Genomic DNA, 15,155 nt, shown 5'->3' on the forward strand with positions numbered 1-15,155 from the left:
TCTACTTATTTTACTTGCATTTTTGTTTTCTACTCTTTTGAGATGTGGAAAAAAAACTGTTTATTTCCAAGTCCATTACTGCACACGCAATTACCGTAATTCGTTTTGGCAGTTGGGACAACAGATTTGTCTGAATATGGAGATTATTTCACTCATCTGTCCATCAGATACAGATCTGTCCCAGAATTCACCTGGACACGTCTTTCTCCTCCATGAGTTGATCTTGCTTTCATCTAAGGATAATAAACTTCTCCAACAGACGACAGTAATATCACGGATGATAAATAACTTGAATTTTATTTTCAAATGCAGCGTAGAAGCTTCAACATTTTCCTCCAAGTCTTTCTGGAGGATGAAACCTGCAGGAAATCATCGGACCTAAGGAGACGCCGCTCCTTTCCTCTCCACGTACGACCCGACACTGGTCACATGATCCCTGGTCACATGATCCCTGGTCACATGATCCCTGGTCACATGATCCCTGGTCACATGACCACCAGAGGTCTCACCTCCACCTGCAGAAGAACAAACACACATTTCAGGTTTCTGACGCCAGAATCCCGACCCGGACAGTAATCGGTCTCAGTATTAGAGAAATGATGAAAACAACTGCTACTGATGTCTTTCCCTCTTGGCATTGTATCAACACCTACATTTGATGTTTTCTGGTCAGAACTCCATTTACCGGCAGAAAAACATGTTTTTTGTTTTTCAAAAAAAAAAAAAATTGGTTAGCAGAAGCTAAAGTGCCACCAGAAAATGATTCCTACCGAAAACAACTTGTTTTTTTTAAATTCCAACCGTAAAAAGGTTCCTTTTGTGATTAGATTTCTTTATGGAATATAAATATCAGGGTTCATACACATTTCAACCAACACATTTCCATGACTTTCCCAAGACTTGGCAACAAGTTTCCATGACTATGCATTTAAAACATCAATGTATGAATGAAATATAGGAATAAAACTATGTAAAAAGTCCCTACAGTGGATGATTTTATACAAAATAAACCTGTTTAAACTAACAATGATATACCAGCAATATGTTGTAGTACACATATTATAGTAATCTAATATAACTGTAATAACTGTTGGAGGTGAACTTATGTTTCCAAAACCTTTCCAGGCCTTGAAAATGACATTTTAAAATTACATGACTTTTCCAGGTTTTTTCAAAACGTACGAACCCTGAAATAGGTATTGTATATGTTATTTTAAACACATTTGGATAATATACAGTCCAACGAAACACTGTTAAATCAGCCTTTGAATTTTGTATAATTTTCTCTATATTTTTATTTTGCTGTGCAACACTGGATGTTTATAAAAAATCTCTAATAACAGTTTATTATTTATTTCAGCGTCTCCCAACCTGGGGTCCTCCCCCCCCTGGGGGGGCGCCAGAGATCTCTGGGGGCGCGAAACTTTGTCTGCTTTGAAATTATGCAGTTGTAAAAATTATATTTGAGAATGAGTCATTCATAAGACATTGTTAGGAATTATTCATGAATGTCTTGAATATTTTTTGTTTTTTATACACTGGTGACAAACACAGGAAATTATTTCATTCCTTATTATATAATTACTCAACATTTAATCTACTCCCACAGGTTGTTAAAGGAAAAACGTTAAAAAATGTTGGTCTCATATTAAAAGAGACATTTTTCAGAAATACTTTTATGTCCTTTAGTGCGTATTTTATACATTGGAGAAAAACAGTCATATGTATACAGAGTAAACCAGAGAGAAATGTATCAAAAAAACATAATTAATGTACATTTTTTTCAATTAAAGACTATTTTGGGGCTAGTACGTTCGGCTCGGGGGGCCGGCTGATCTTAGACACAAGTAGGTTGGGAACCACTGATTTATTTGATACATTATGGTTTTTATTATTCAAACAGAATAATAATCGTTGGAATAATCGCCCATTACTCCATAGATTAGTTGTGGGGGGCCAACCTATAACCCCGCCGTGAGGGGCCACAGCGGGGCCTCAAACGGCCCCCGTCTCTGTAGCAGAAGCGTCAGGAAAGGGCGGAGCCACGGCAGGCTGGGCCTCGCTGGAGCTCTGCAGTCCAGCCACGTACACGTGAGGGAAGGAAACGGAGGAAATTACCGTTAACGTGACCACGCTGAAGGCTGGAGCTTCAGGGAGACAGAGACGCAGAAACGCCCACACGCCTTTTCTGCTACAACTCCGTTTACCGTCACCAGAAACCTGGAAAACACAAACACTGGTGTTAATCGGTAGCAGAAGCTAATGTGTCACCGGGAAATCATTCCTACCAGAAACAAGTGTTTTTTAAGTTCCTTCCGCCATAGAAAGGTTCTTTTTGTGATTAAACTTTATGTAATAAAAATATGCAATTTAGTGTAAAACAGTTCCCCGTTTTATCCAAATATGTTATTTTTAATGTATTAAACATATTTGGATAATTTGCAGTGTTTGCAATTTTAAATGTTTTACAATTATTATTATTATTATATTTTAAACCATTATTAAAGATGTTTTATGTTTATTTGATACATTATGGTTTTTATTAATTGAACAGAAGAATAAACGTTTGAAAAATCGTCCAATTACTCCCCCCCTCTGGTCATCCCGTGCTGCTTCCACCTGCCTGCGGTCCCCCACCCCTGGTCATTGTAAACCTTTCTAAATGACAATACTACTTTTCTACCGGCCCAAACTGAAACCAAATTCTGTTTTCATCTCTTTTTTTTCTTAGATTAGTTCGTACCAACATGAAAAACTTTTACGGTGCGTCCGAAATGCCAGACTAAAAAGTATATACTGAAAAATATACTTAAATTCGGCACACTTTTGAGTAAATATCAGTAGTGTGCATTAATTTGGACGTACTATTAAGAGCGCACACGTCACTTCCTGCCGTTGGGAGGAAGTGACGTGTCACAGCAGCAGTAGCAGCCGTTTCCATGGTACAAGATTGATAACAACCTGGAGAAGTTGGGAGCTCAGCTTGGCCAGAAGTGATCACAATTCGTCTGATTGGAGTCGCCGCTGATTAACCAGAGACTGAAAGGCAGACGGAAAATGACTGAGGCTGCCTGTTTTCAAAATAATTGCTGATTCTATAATCTGCCCTTGACAGAGCGGTCTTGGGCCGACCGCTGGTCACAATCTCCCTGGTGGAATGTAAACAAGATGACTCTGAACTGCCCCCAGGATTTGTTCTAATCTTCATCCTGGTAAATTATTACAGCCACTTTTATTTCAGCAGGACTGATTGAGGCTACAAATGTTCATGTCGGGGGCCAACCTATAACCCCGCCGTGAGGGGCCACAGCGGGGCCTCAAACGGCCCCCGTCTCTGTAGCAGAAGCGTCAGGAAAGGGCGGAGCCACGGCAGGCTGGGCCTCGCTGGAGCTCTGCAGTCCAGCCACGTACAAGTGAGGGAAGGAAACGGAGGGAAATTACCGTTAACGTGACCACGCTGAAGGCTGGAGCTTCAGGGAGACAGAGACGCAAAAACGCCCAGACGCCTCAACTCACGGCACTGGTGAAGAATCCACATCTGGAACAGAACAGTTTAATAATTAATCCACATCTGAATCTCCTCACTGCAACAAACTCCTGCAAAAAAGCCCAAAAAAACATCCCTAAGTCGTCAAAAGTGTGTGTGAATCCTTTAAATTCAAAGCCAGACACCTTTTAGAGTTGATACCAGTAGCATTATTATATATTTTTTATATTTATTTGATACATTATGGTCTTTATTATTTGAACAGAAAAATAAGCGGTTAGCAGAAGCTAACTGTCACCGGTAAATGATTCCTACCAAAAACAACTTTTTTTAGTTCCATCCGCCATAAAAAAAAAAAAACTTTCCTTGGTGATTCAACTTATTTAATGGATTAAAAATATGTAATTAAATGTGAAACAGTGCTGATTTATCCAAATATATTATTTTTTAACACACTTGGATAATATGCAGTGCATTGCAAAACACAATTGTGTTTTGTTGCGCTGAATCTTTTGTAATTTATTTTTTTTTACAGGAGATTTTTATTGGACTGCAAGAGTAAAACAAGTATCATTTTATTCAATATCTTTATTTTTTGTGTGCAAAACTGTGTTTAATAAACTATATTATTAAAGATTTTTTATATTTATTTGATACATTATAGTTTTTATTTATCGAACAGAAGAATAATCGTTAGAAAAATCATCCAATTACTTCTTAGATTAGTTCGTACCAACATGAAAAACTGTTGGGCTGCGTCCAAAATCGCACACTTCCTCCCTAATGAGCAGCAAAATGAGTGTGCGAGATTTTTTAGTGCGTCTGAAACATTAGTACGTACTCACTAGTATGTACTATCCATACTCAATAGTATGTACTATCCATACTCATTCTGGATAAATGTATTAGTGTGGATTGATGGACACTAGCTGAGCAGAAACTTCCCACAATGCAATGCAGCGGCGTTTGGTTGCTAAGTGATACATATATGTCATAAGTATATTATTATAATATTCGTATTTAATAATATTATACAATGTCATCTTGTTTCGGCCAGAATAAACGGGAAATAGCGCAGCTGCTACCACTGCTGTGACAGGTTACCATGGTAACAACTCCCCCTCCCAACGGCAGGAAGTGACGCGTGCGCTCTTAATAGAACGTCTGAATTAATGCACACTACTGATATTTACTCAAAAGTGTGCCGAATTTAAGTATACTTTTTAGTATGGCATTTCGGACACACCGTTGTTTTTTTTAACCGGTTATCAGAAGTTAAAGTGCCACCAGAAAATGATTCCTACAGAAAACAACTTTTTTTTTGTTCCACCTGCCAAAAAAAAAGGCTCCTTTTGTTATTAGACTTTTTTATGCAATAAAAATATGTAATTTAGTTTGAAACAGTGGCTTGTTCTATCCAAATATGTTATTTTTAACACATTTGGATAATATGCTGTGCATTACAAAACATTGTGCACTGCGTTTTTTAAATCTTCTGCATTTATTTATTTTACAGGAGAAATTTTTTTGGACTGATAATAAACAAGCCTTTTATTTGTTGTACAATTTTATTCTATATTTTTATTTTGTGTGTGCAAACCTGTTTAATAAACTATATTATTAACGATATTTTATACTTATTTGATACATTATGGTTTTTATTTATCGAACAGAAGAATAATCGTTAGAAAAATAATCCAATGACTCCTTAGATAAGATGTTGTCGGGGGCCCACCTATAACCCCGCCGTGAAGGGCCACAGCGGGGCCTCAAACGGCCCCCGTCTCTGTAGCAGAAGCGTCAGGAAAGGGCGGAGCCACGGCAGGCTGGGCCTCGCTGGAGCTCTGCAGTCCAGCCACGTACACGTGAGGGAAGGAAACGGAGGGAAATTACCGTTAACGTGACCACGCTGAAGGCTGGAGCTTCAGGGAGACAGAGACGCAAAAACGCCCAGACACCTCAACTCACGGCACCGGTGATGAATCCACATCTGGAACAGAACAGTTTAATAATTAATCCACATCTGAAACAGAACAGTTTAATAATTAATCTACATCTCAATCTCCTCACTGCAACAAACTCCTGCTAAAAGGCCCAAAAAAACATCCCTAAGTCGTCAAAAGTGTGTGAATCCTTTAAATTCAAAGCCAAACACATTTTAGAGTTGATACCAGTAGCATTATTATATATTTTTTATATTTATTTGATACATTATGGTCTTTATTATTTGAACAGAAAAATAAGCGGTTAGCAGAAGCTAACTGTCACCGGTAAATGATTCCTACCAAAAACAACTTTTTTTTTAGTTCCACCCGCCATAAAAAAAAAAAAACTTTCCTTGGTGATTCAACTAATTTAATGGAATAAAAATATGTAATTAAGTGTGAAACAGTGCTGATTTATCCAAATATATTATTTTTTAACACATTTGGATAACATGCAGTGCATTGCAAAACACAATTGTGTTTTGTTGCGCTGAATCTTTTGTAATTTATTTATTTATTTATTTTTTTTTTTACAGGAGAGATTTTTATTGAACTGCAAGAGTAAAACAAGTATAATTTTATTCTATATCTTTATTTTTTGTGTGCAAAACTGTGTTTAATAAACTATATTACTAAAGATTTTTATATTTATTTGATACATTATGGTTTTTATTTATCGAACAACAGAAGAATAATCGTTAGAAAAATCATCCAATTACTCCATAGATTAGTTCGTACCAACATGAAACTGTTGGGCTGCGTCCAAAATCGCAAACTTCCTCCCTAATGAGCAGCAAAATGAGTGTGCGAGATATTTTAGTGCGTCCGAAACATTAGAACGTACTCAGTAGTATGTACTATCCATACTCATTCTGGAGAAATGTATTAGTGTGGATTGATGGACACTAGCCGAGCAGAAACTTCCCACAATGCAATGCAGCGGTGTTTGGTTGCTAAGTGATACGTATATGTCATAAGTATAATATTATATAATGTCATCTTGTTTCGGCCAGAATAAACAGGAAATAGCGGTGCTGCTGCTGTGACAGGTTACCATGGTAACAACTCCCCCTCCCAACGGCAGGAAGTGACGCGTGCGCTCTTAATAGTACGTCTGAATTAATGCACACTACTGATATTTACTCCAAAGTGTGCCGAATTTAAGTATACTTTTTAGTATGGCATTTCGGACAAACCTTTTTTTTTTTTTTACCGGTTATCAGAAGTTAAAGTGCCACCAGAAAATTATTCCTACAGAAAACAACGTATTTTTTGTTCCACCTGCCAAAAAAAGGTTCCTTTTGTTATTAGACTTTTTTATGCAATAAAAATATGTAATTTAGTTTGAAACCGTGGCTTGTTCTATCCAAATATGTTATTTTTAACACATTTGGATAATATGCTGTGCATTACAAAACATTGTGCACTGCGTTTTTTAAATCTTCTGCATTTATTTATTTTACAGGAGAAAATTTTGTTGGACTGATAATAAACAGGCCTTTTATTTGTTGTACAATTTTATTCTACATTTTTATTTTGTGTGTGCAAAACTGTGTTTAATAAACTATATTATTAACAATATTTTATATTTATTTGATACATTATGGTTTTTATTTATCGAACAACATAAGAATAATCGTTAGAAAAATAATCCAATGATCCGAAATATATCCGAATGTTGCAGACTTATGCGACAGATGCCAGGGCTCTCCCTGCAATTTAAGTCACATGTTTTTCTCCTGTCCTAGGTTACAGAAATTTTGGAGTGACTATTCTGTGATCATGTCTAAAGTTCTGGTGAAAAATGTTGTTATGGCCCCCCTCATAGCAATATTCGGACTTTCGGTTGACTCCTCACATCTTTCACATCCCTTTTAGCAAGACGTCGTATCCTACTCTCATGGAAATCCCCCAAGTCTCCGTCTATTGCTCTTTGGCTTAGTGATGTTATGTTTTTTCTAAAATCTGAAAAGGTGAGATATTCAGTAAAAGGCAACTCATCTAAATTTGTTCGTAAATGGCAATCTTTCGTAGATTATTTTAACTCATTGAAGACTCTACCCACTGACTGATCCCTCCCCCTTACCTTAATTTTCTTTTCATTTCTTTCATTTATTTATTTGTTTTGATTATTGTTATTTATGCTGCTTGCTTTTTTTTTTAATTATTTCCAGTTAATGGGATATTAGTGATGGGCATTTGCATTTATCACTGCATTTGTTTTTGTATACCGCATTTGCTCATCCATACTCTCCTCCATTGTTCATTTGTTGCTCATCTGTTTATTTTTTTTTATTTAACTCTACAGAGACTCTGTTCTTAGTTCTGTGTGTTTATTTATTAAAAAAAAAAAAAAAAAGGGACAATGTATAATGCATAATTCGTATTTTTGATTATTTGTGTCCATGTTGTCATTGTATGTTGTTTTCTTTTCTAAAAAGATCAATAAAAAAAAAAAGAAAAATAATCCAATGACTCCTTAGATAAGATGTTGTCGGGGGCCAACCTATAACCCCGCCGTGAGGGGCCACAGCGGGGCCTCAAACGGCCCCCGTCTCTGTAGCAGAAGCGTCAGGAAAGGGCGGAGCCACGGCAGGCTGGGCCTCGCTGGAGCTCTGCAGTCCAGCCACGTACACGTGAGGGAAGGAAACGGAGGGAAATTACCGTTAACGTGACCACGCTGAAGGCTGGAGCTTCAGGGAGACAGAGACGCAAAAACGCCCAGACGCCTCAACTCACGGCACTGGTGATGAATCCACATCTGGAACAGAACAGTTTAATAATTAATCCACATCTGAAACAGAACAGAGCAGTTTAATAATTAATCCACATCTCAATCTCCTCACTGCAACAAAGTTCTGCAAAAAGGCCCAAAAAACATCCCTAAGTCGTCAAAAGTGTGTGAATCCTTTAAATTCAGACCCAAACACCTTTTAGAGTTAGAGTTGATGATTAAAGATTATTTTTATATTTATTTGATACATTATGGTTTTTATTAATTGAACATCAGAAAAATAAGCATTAGAAAAATTGTCCAATTAATCCTTAGAGTAGTTCGTGCCATCGGTTAGCAGAAGCTAAAGTGCCACCGGAAAATGATTCCTACCGAAAACAACTTTTTTTTAAGTTCCACCCGCCATAAAAAAAACTTTCCTTGGTGATTCAACTTATTTAATGGAATAAAAATATGTAATTAAGTGTATTGCAAAACATTGTGCACGGCTACTTTGCTGCGCTGAATTTTTTTTTAAATCTTTTGTAATTTTTTTTACATGACAGATTTTTGTTGGACTGTAAGAGTAAAACATGCAGGCCTTTTATTTTTGTATAATTTTATTCTATATTTGAATTTTGTGTGTGCAAAACGGTGTTTAATAAACTATTTAAGATGTTTTAAATATTTATTTGATACATCATGGTTTTTATTAATTGAACATTTGGACACATTTTTTAACACATTTGGATAACATGCAGTGCATTGCTAAACATTGTGTTTTGTTTCACTTAATTTTTTTTAATCTTTTGTAATTTTTTACAGGGGGAGTTCTGTTTAGACAGTTATTTTGTATAATTTTACTCTATACGTCTATTTTGCTGTGCAACAAAAGTTAAATTAACTATGTTTTAAAGATTTTTTATAATGATTTGATACATTATGGCTTTTATTCATCTAATAAGAATTTAGAATAAGAATAATCGTTAGAATAATCAGTACTTTGAGGTCACGTGACTCCTGCTGAAACCCGCAGAAACTGCTTAAAAACGAACAGAAACTCATCAAAACCGACTTTAAAACACAACTCACCTTTTTTACCAACGACCCGGGGCGTCAGAAAAGTGAGATGTTGATCATAGATGAAGGATGGAGAAGGATTTAAAACGAGCGCCGAGCTCTCACGTCCGCGCGTCGCCATCTTGCTCCGTCAAACTGGCCGAGGACGAGCTTTCCGGTCCGGATGTGACGTCACGCGGGACGATGCCCCGGGGTTTCCAGCAGGGGTCGGTGGAACGTTACAGAAAAACCTTCATCAACATTTTTATCTTTGCTAGACACAAAATACCCCAAAGAAACGTCGAAGAAACGATTAATAACGAATAAATGTTGACACAAGCAGCTATTTGAGCACAGAGAAGTCGATAACAGTAAAAATGTGTCTTTTATGGATGTGGAACACCGTGTTCCCTTAAAAACGATTGTTCTGACAAACAAAAACAGCCGTATCATTTTACAGCATCATTTATAACCTGAAAGGTCTGGTAATTTTAGAGGAGATAAAGAGCCACACCTCAGGAAAACAAAAAAACAGATAAAAATAAAGAAATAAAATCCATAAATACAATTATTTAGAATCAGAATCAGGTTTATTGGCCAAATCAGGTCAAACAGGGATTTGACGTCGGTTATTTTCGCTCTTATTAACATATGAGGTAGACATGGATATTGAAAGGTGCATTGTTACAGCAGATGATTGTGGTTATTATTATTACTATTATTGCAGAGCGATTGATTACTCTGAGACTCTGTGAGTGTTGAGAGTTCATCAGAAAACTTATCATCCACTTATCGTTCATCATTTAAACACTTAAATAACTAAACAAACATAGTTATTGCTTAATAAAACAGCATCAGTAAATAGCCGACGGAACAATAATCGCTAACGGATAGCTCGCTAACGGATAGCTCGCTAACGGAGGTAATACCAATTACCACTACGCCTTGTGTTCTTTCTGGCAGGGGGACTGCTAATGGAAATGAGCCTTTTGGCTACAATTGGGTGCATTTACATTTTTTAAATGTTCATTAATGTACATTGTCCCTCTATAACAAATAAATGAGAAATGAAATTAAATTAAATGAAAATAGCGGCGCCCCTTGCTGTGTTTTAGGCTAGCAGCCGTTTCCGTGTTCGTGTACTTGTCTGTGCTCGTGTTCTTTTGTGAACTCGTGAAATGTCACAGCCGAAGTTCTAGACGACTTGTCTTTCCCTGCTCCTGCTGGTCCGTACTGTTTCCTCCCTCCATGTTCTCCTCGTCTGTTCTACCCAGTTTTCTTGTTTCTGTTCCTGTTTGGTTTTTTGATCCTGCTCAGAAGTGTTTTTGGTTTTTGGCCGTTGAATAAATCCTGCTTTTTGGAACTCTTGCCTCCTGCTCTCCTGCGTTTGGGTCCTCAACGAACCACTCTGTGACAGAACGGACCAGCCGGTATGGACCCGGTGGGAAAGCACCTCACCCTTCTTGAATTCTTCTGCCAGGAGTCGGAGAAGAACATGCGCCGGGTCGAGGAGGAGTCCCCCTTCCCGGGAAGACGCCTGGCTCGAGGGGGCCAGGTGTGTTCGAGCCCGGGGGGCGCAACGTCGGCACCAGCCCCAGCTTGTTCCTGTTTCGGCCGTGGTCCCGGGCACACCACCCCCTATTCCTGCTCTTGTGATGGTCCCGGGTTCCCCCTCAGCCAGTGCCGAGGACCTGGTGTCTCCCCGAAGCCGGCTCCTCGTATTATTAGTCTCCCGAAGCCGGCCTCTCCCTTTCTTAGTCTCCCGAAGCCGGCTCCTTGTATTCTTAGTCTCAACGGTAAGAGAAAAGCTGTCGGTTTTGGATAAAGTGGATTTGGTGCCAATGAGGAGAACCTCTGTTTTATTACTGTTTAATTTAAGGAAGTTTTGGGTGAATCAGGTTTTTATTTCAGAAATGCAGTCAGTAAGGGAGGTGGGCGGGAGAGAGGGTTTGGTGGTGAGGTAGAGCTGGGTGTCATCAGCATAGCAGTGGAAATTAATGTTGAATTTGCGGAAGATATTGCCGAGGGGAAGGAGGTAGATGATGAAGAGTAGGGGCCCCAGTACAGAGCCCTGGGGCACACCAGAAGTGATGGAGGAGGGGATGGATTTCAGGGACTTTAGTTGAATGAACTGAGTGCGGCCAGAGAGGTTTGACGTGAACCAGCCTTCTGTTTGCATTAAAGTTCTCAACTTCATTTACTTAAACAGAAACCACCAGACTCCAGACGGCTAATGAAGCCGACCTGATTGGACGTCTCGCCCCCCCCACCCTCTGAGGTCACGACCTCTCTGTTCTCTCCGTTCCCGTCTCCTCCGTCTGAGCAGCACATGACGGGCAGCACTTCTTCTTCTCCCTGAGTTATGTAACAACAGCTGACTCCTCGGGGTCGGCATGTGAGGAACATCCGTCAGCTGACGGAGGTTATTATGGGATTCACACAGTCATCACTGTTGTTCAGGAACCAGTGGAACACGAGGAACTAACTCTGATCTGCAGATCAGGTCCACCTGGAGTCTGACTGGAGTCTAATCTGATCCCCCTGATCCCCGTGAGGAGGGAGTTCCTGGAACTTCCTGGAACTTCCTGTTCCAGTCACGTTTGGACGATCACCCGACCAGCTCGCTGTGATGACTGTGGTCATATTTACTAGTCTCTCTGCTGTGTGTGTGTGTGTGTGTGTGTGTGTGTGTGTGTGTGTGTGTGTGTGTGTGTGTGTGTGTGTGTGTGTGTGTGTGTGTGTGTGTGTGTGTGTGTGTGTGTGTTTCCCCTATGCTTTTCTTGTGTCAGTTGTAATATGCAGATAGGCATACCTGCCAACATTGGGCTGTGAAAAAGAGGGAGGTTTTCTGGGGTAGTGGTTGGAATGCTCCACTCACAACATCCCTGCCCTGATATAAACAAGGCGACTTTTAATGAGCTTTAAATCCATAGCTACAATGAAATGTGCTAAAATGTACCTCCCAAAATGATTCTACAGCCTTCTTGGAGCCAAATAAGTTTAGTAGTGATGCCAGATTTGGTAAACCTCTCCTCTTTCCCTAGATCCCAGAACCTTCAACTCTCCCGGCCAATTATCTAAAGTAAAAAAGAGTCGTCGGCTCGGTTGGATCGCGGCTGTAATGACCAAACACCTTCCACAATAAACCACAAACACACACAGACCGGGGTCGGATCAAAACACGGGTTTTATTCCACACTTCTCCAGCTAAACGCAGTTGCTGGCCAGCTCTCTGCGCTGCGAATAACCCCAATCTTCAGATAAAACTAGTTTTCTGAGGAAAAAATATTAATTCTATTTGTAGCTGCAGAGGAAAAAAATAATCCCACGAGGAAAAATATTGCTCACGCCTCAGAGCCTCTTCTGCATAATATAGCAGTCAAAAAAAAAGAAAAGAAAAAAGTAAGAGTCATACAAAACATGTACTGTATGTTGTACTATTATACTAATTTATTGAAACACATGGCGAGTCAAACATTTACCAAAGCAGCTGCCAAACACTCCTAAACAAGGTAGTAAGACGTGGGTTCTGCAGAACTGCGGCAGTAAATCCTTATAAAGAGTGCAGCTCCGACGAGGAGCTCCATTCTTCAGTAGGGATTTCATATGGATCCAGACCGTTTATAATCATTATTTTCTCCATATTCCGCTCCCTGACTTCCTTGTTTAAGGTATCCCGGTAAATTCCAGTTCCTTTCCAGCTTTTTAACATTTTTTTTGCGTTCCGTCTGTTCACTTGGTGCTACTACATTGCTGTTTGTTTACACTCACAACGCTGCCAAAATGTCCGCCGCGTCCCAGAACGCAACTTGGCGACCAAGCCCTATTGGTGGGAAGGTTCCATGCCCTGGGCGGTGATTGGCTGAAACCGGGTACCATCTGATACATAAGGATCCAAGATGGCCGCCGGCGGGCTGCAGACTCTCATCCTCCCCCTCTCCAAACCGGACACACCTTTGGCCTGAGACCTTGTGTGTGTTTTGTAGTTAGTTACTTGGGTGTAGTAAGGGTGGGCTGCCAGTTTTGTTAACATTGTTTTTTCCTGTTTATTTAGTTAGTAACCGCTACTCTACAGCGTAGGTTTAACGCAGAACCATAATTCAGCCTTTATAGGTGATGGATGGTTTAGATCAGGGGTCGGCAACCCAAAATGTTTTAGAGCCATATTGGACTAAAAACACAAAAAACAAATATGTCTGGAGCTGCAAAAAATGAAAAGTCTTGTATAAGCCTTAAGAAACACATGCTGGATGTGTCTATATTAGTTAGAACTGGGGAAAGATTTATTTTTTGCATTATGCACTTTGAGAAAAAAGTCGAAATGTCGAGAAAAAAGTCTAAATTTCGAGAAAAACTTTGAAATGGCGAGATTAATGTTGAAGTACAATCTCGAGAAAAAAGTTTAAATGTCGAGAAAAAAGTAGAAATGTTGAGAAAAAAGTCGAAATGTCGAGAAAAAAGTCGAAATGTCAAGGAAATAGTCAAAATTTAATCTAAAATGTCGAAATGTTGAGAAAAAAGTCGAAATGTCGAGAGAAAAATAAAAATCTCGAAAAAAAGTCGAAATGTCGAGAAAAAAGTCAAAATTTCGAGAAAAGTCAAAATGTTGAGATTAAAAAGGAAAGGAAAGAGGAAGAAAAAAGATTTAAAAAAAGGAAAAAAGAAAAAAGAAAGAAAAAAAGAAAAAAGAAAAAAAAGAAGAAAAAAAGAAGAAAAAGGTCAAACATTTTTGAAAAAGCTCCAGGAGCCACTAGGGCGGCGCTAAAGAGCCGCATGCGGCTCTAGAGCCGCGGGTTGCTGATCCCTGGTTTAGATAAACTGTCTAGCCCTCGCTGGACCGGCCCGACTGATAGTTCTGAATCCGTCCACGATAATCAACCAGAACCAGGAGTGGTGGCTAGCAGACCAAGCTAGCAGACCAAGCTAGCAGACCAAGCTAGCAGACCAAGCTAGCAGACCAAGCTAGCAGACAAAGCTAGCTCAGAAAGCTGCGCTGGACGTCACTCAGAAGTTGCTAACGTGGTGCCTGCTAGCTGTTTGTGCAGCTGTCACTCATCATAGCCACACCCCCAATCATCCAGCCCTGCAGCAGACAGGATTATAGCCCCGCCCCCCCAGGAGTTTCCAGCAGGTGATTTCAGCTCAACAATAGCCCCTTTCACACAGCCAGTTCGAGGCGGGAACGTTGCGCCTTTAAGCCGCCTCGCTGTTCTGTGTGAAAGTCACGGAGGCGGAATGGGGGGGCCAAGTGGCCCCACCAATAAGCCGGCAGCGGAGGTAGTCACAGAGCCGAAACGGGGTCTGTGTGAATGACACAGCCGGCATGCCGGCATGCCACTAGACGCTGACGCTGTCGTCACGCCTCTGATTGCGGAACGCCGGCATGCTGTGTGAATTTACAGACGGGAGCGGCGTTATGCCGGCGTTGTATGGTTCTGTGTGAACCAACAAAGGCGGCGTATTGGCAGGACTTCTTTACACCAATATTGCGGAATCTCTGTGTGAAAGGGGCTAGTGAGTCAGAGCTGTTATCTGCTCGGGCTGGAGGAGGAGGATGTTCTCGGAGTCATTACCCCCCACCGCCCACGGTCTCCTAGCCCCCCCCCCCCACCCTCACGTGTTCCTCTCCTCCATCCATCAGCTGAACTTCCTGTCTGTCCTGAGAGGAAGCAGCACCAGAGGATCAAACTGTTCTGGAGCTCAGAGAACACACCGCTCATGGAGCAGCGGCGCCGGTGATGAGGCCGTTGCCATGGCGATACCTCCCTCCTCCCCGGTCCAGGGGGGTGATGGATCTGCTCGGTGTAAACACCAGAGACGACGGTGGAAACTTCCTCAGGTCCCAGCGAGGCCTTTACTCACGTCTCTGGAGTCGTTAGCAGCAGGTGACGGAAAAACACCTGAACCTCTG

At 40.4% G+C, this 15,155-nt stretch overlaps 1 long non-coding RNA gene and 4 other non-coding genes across 5 annotated transcripts; all 5 read right to left on the bottom strand.

Annotated features, from left to right (window-relative positions):
• Positions 1 to 284: 284 nt before the first annotated feature.
• Positions 285 to 9,404, bottom strand: LOC133460787 (uncharacterized). The gene is made up of 6 exons (XR_009784153.1): positions 9,278 to 9,404; positions 8,137 to 8,233; positions 5,381 to 5,477; positions 3,442 to 3,538; positions 2,119 to 2,220; positions 285 to 515 (listed from the first exon to the last, which is right to left on the bottom strand). It is a non-coding gene; the product is annotated as an uncharacterized LOC133460787 (long non-coding RNA).
• Positions 1,945 to 2,076, bottom strand: LOC133461665 (small nucleolar RNA SNORA9). The gene has a single exon (XR_009784223.1). It is a non-coding gene; the product is annotated as a small nucleolar RNA SNORA9 (small nucleolar RNA).
• On the bottom strand, positions 3,267 to 3,398 carry LOC133461664 (small nucleolar RNA SNORA9). Its single transcript, XR_009784222.1, has one exon. It is a non-coding gene; the product is annotated as a small nucleolar RNA SNORA9 (small nucleolar RNA).
• On the bottom strand, positions 5,206 to 5,337 carry LOC133461659 (small nucleolar RNA SNORA9). Its single transcript, XR_009784217.1, has one exon. It is a non-coding gene; the product is annotated as a small nucleolar RNA SNORA9 (small nucleolar RNA).
• On the bottom strand, positions 7,962 to 8,093 carry LOC133461661 (small nucleolar RNA SNORA9). Its single transcript, XR_009784219.1, has one exon. It is a non-coding gene; the product is annotated as a small nucleolar RNA SNORA9 (small nucleolar RNA).
• Positions 9,405 to 15,155: the final 5,751 nt, after the last annotated feature.

Source organism: Cololabis saira, chromosome 15 (assembly GCF_033807715.1).
Source record: "Cololabis saira isolate AMF1-May2022 chromosome 15, fColSai1.1, whole genome shotgun sequence".
NCBI classification, from domain to species: Eukaryota; Metazoa; Chordata; class Actinopteri; order Beloniformes; family Belonidae; genus Cololabis; species Cololabis saira.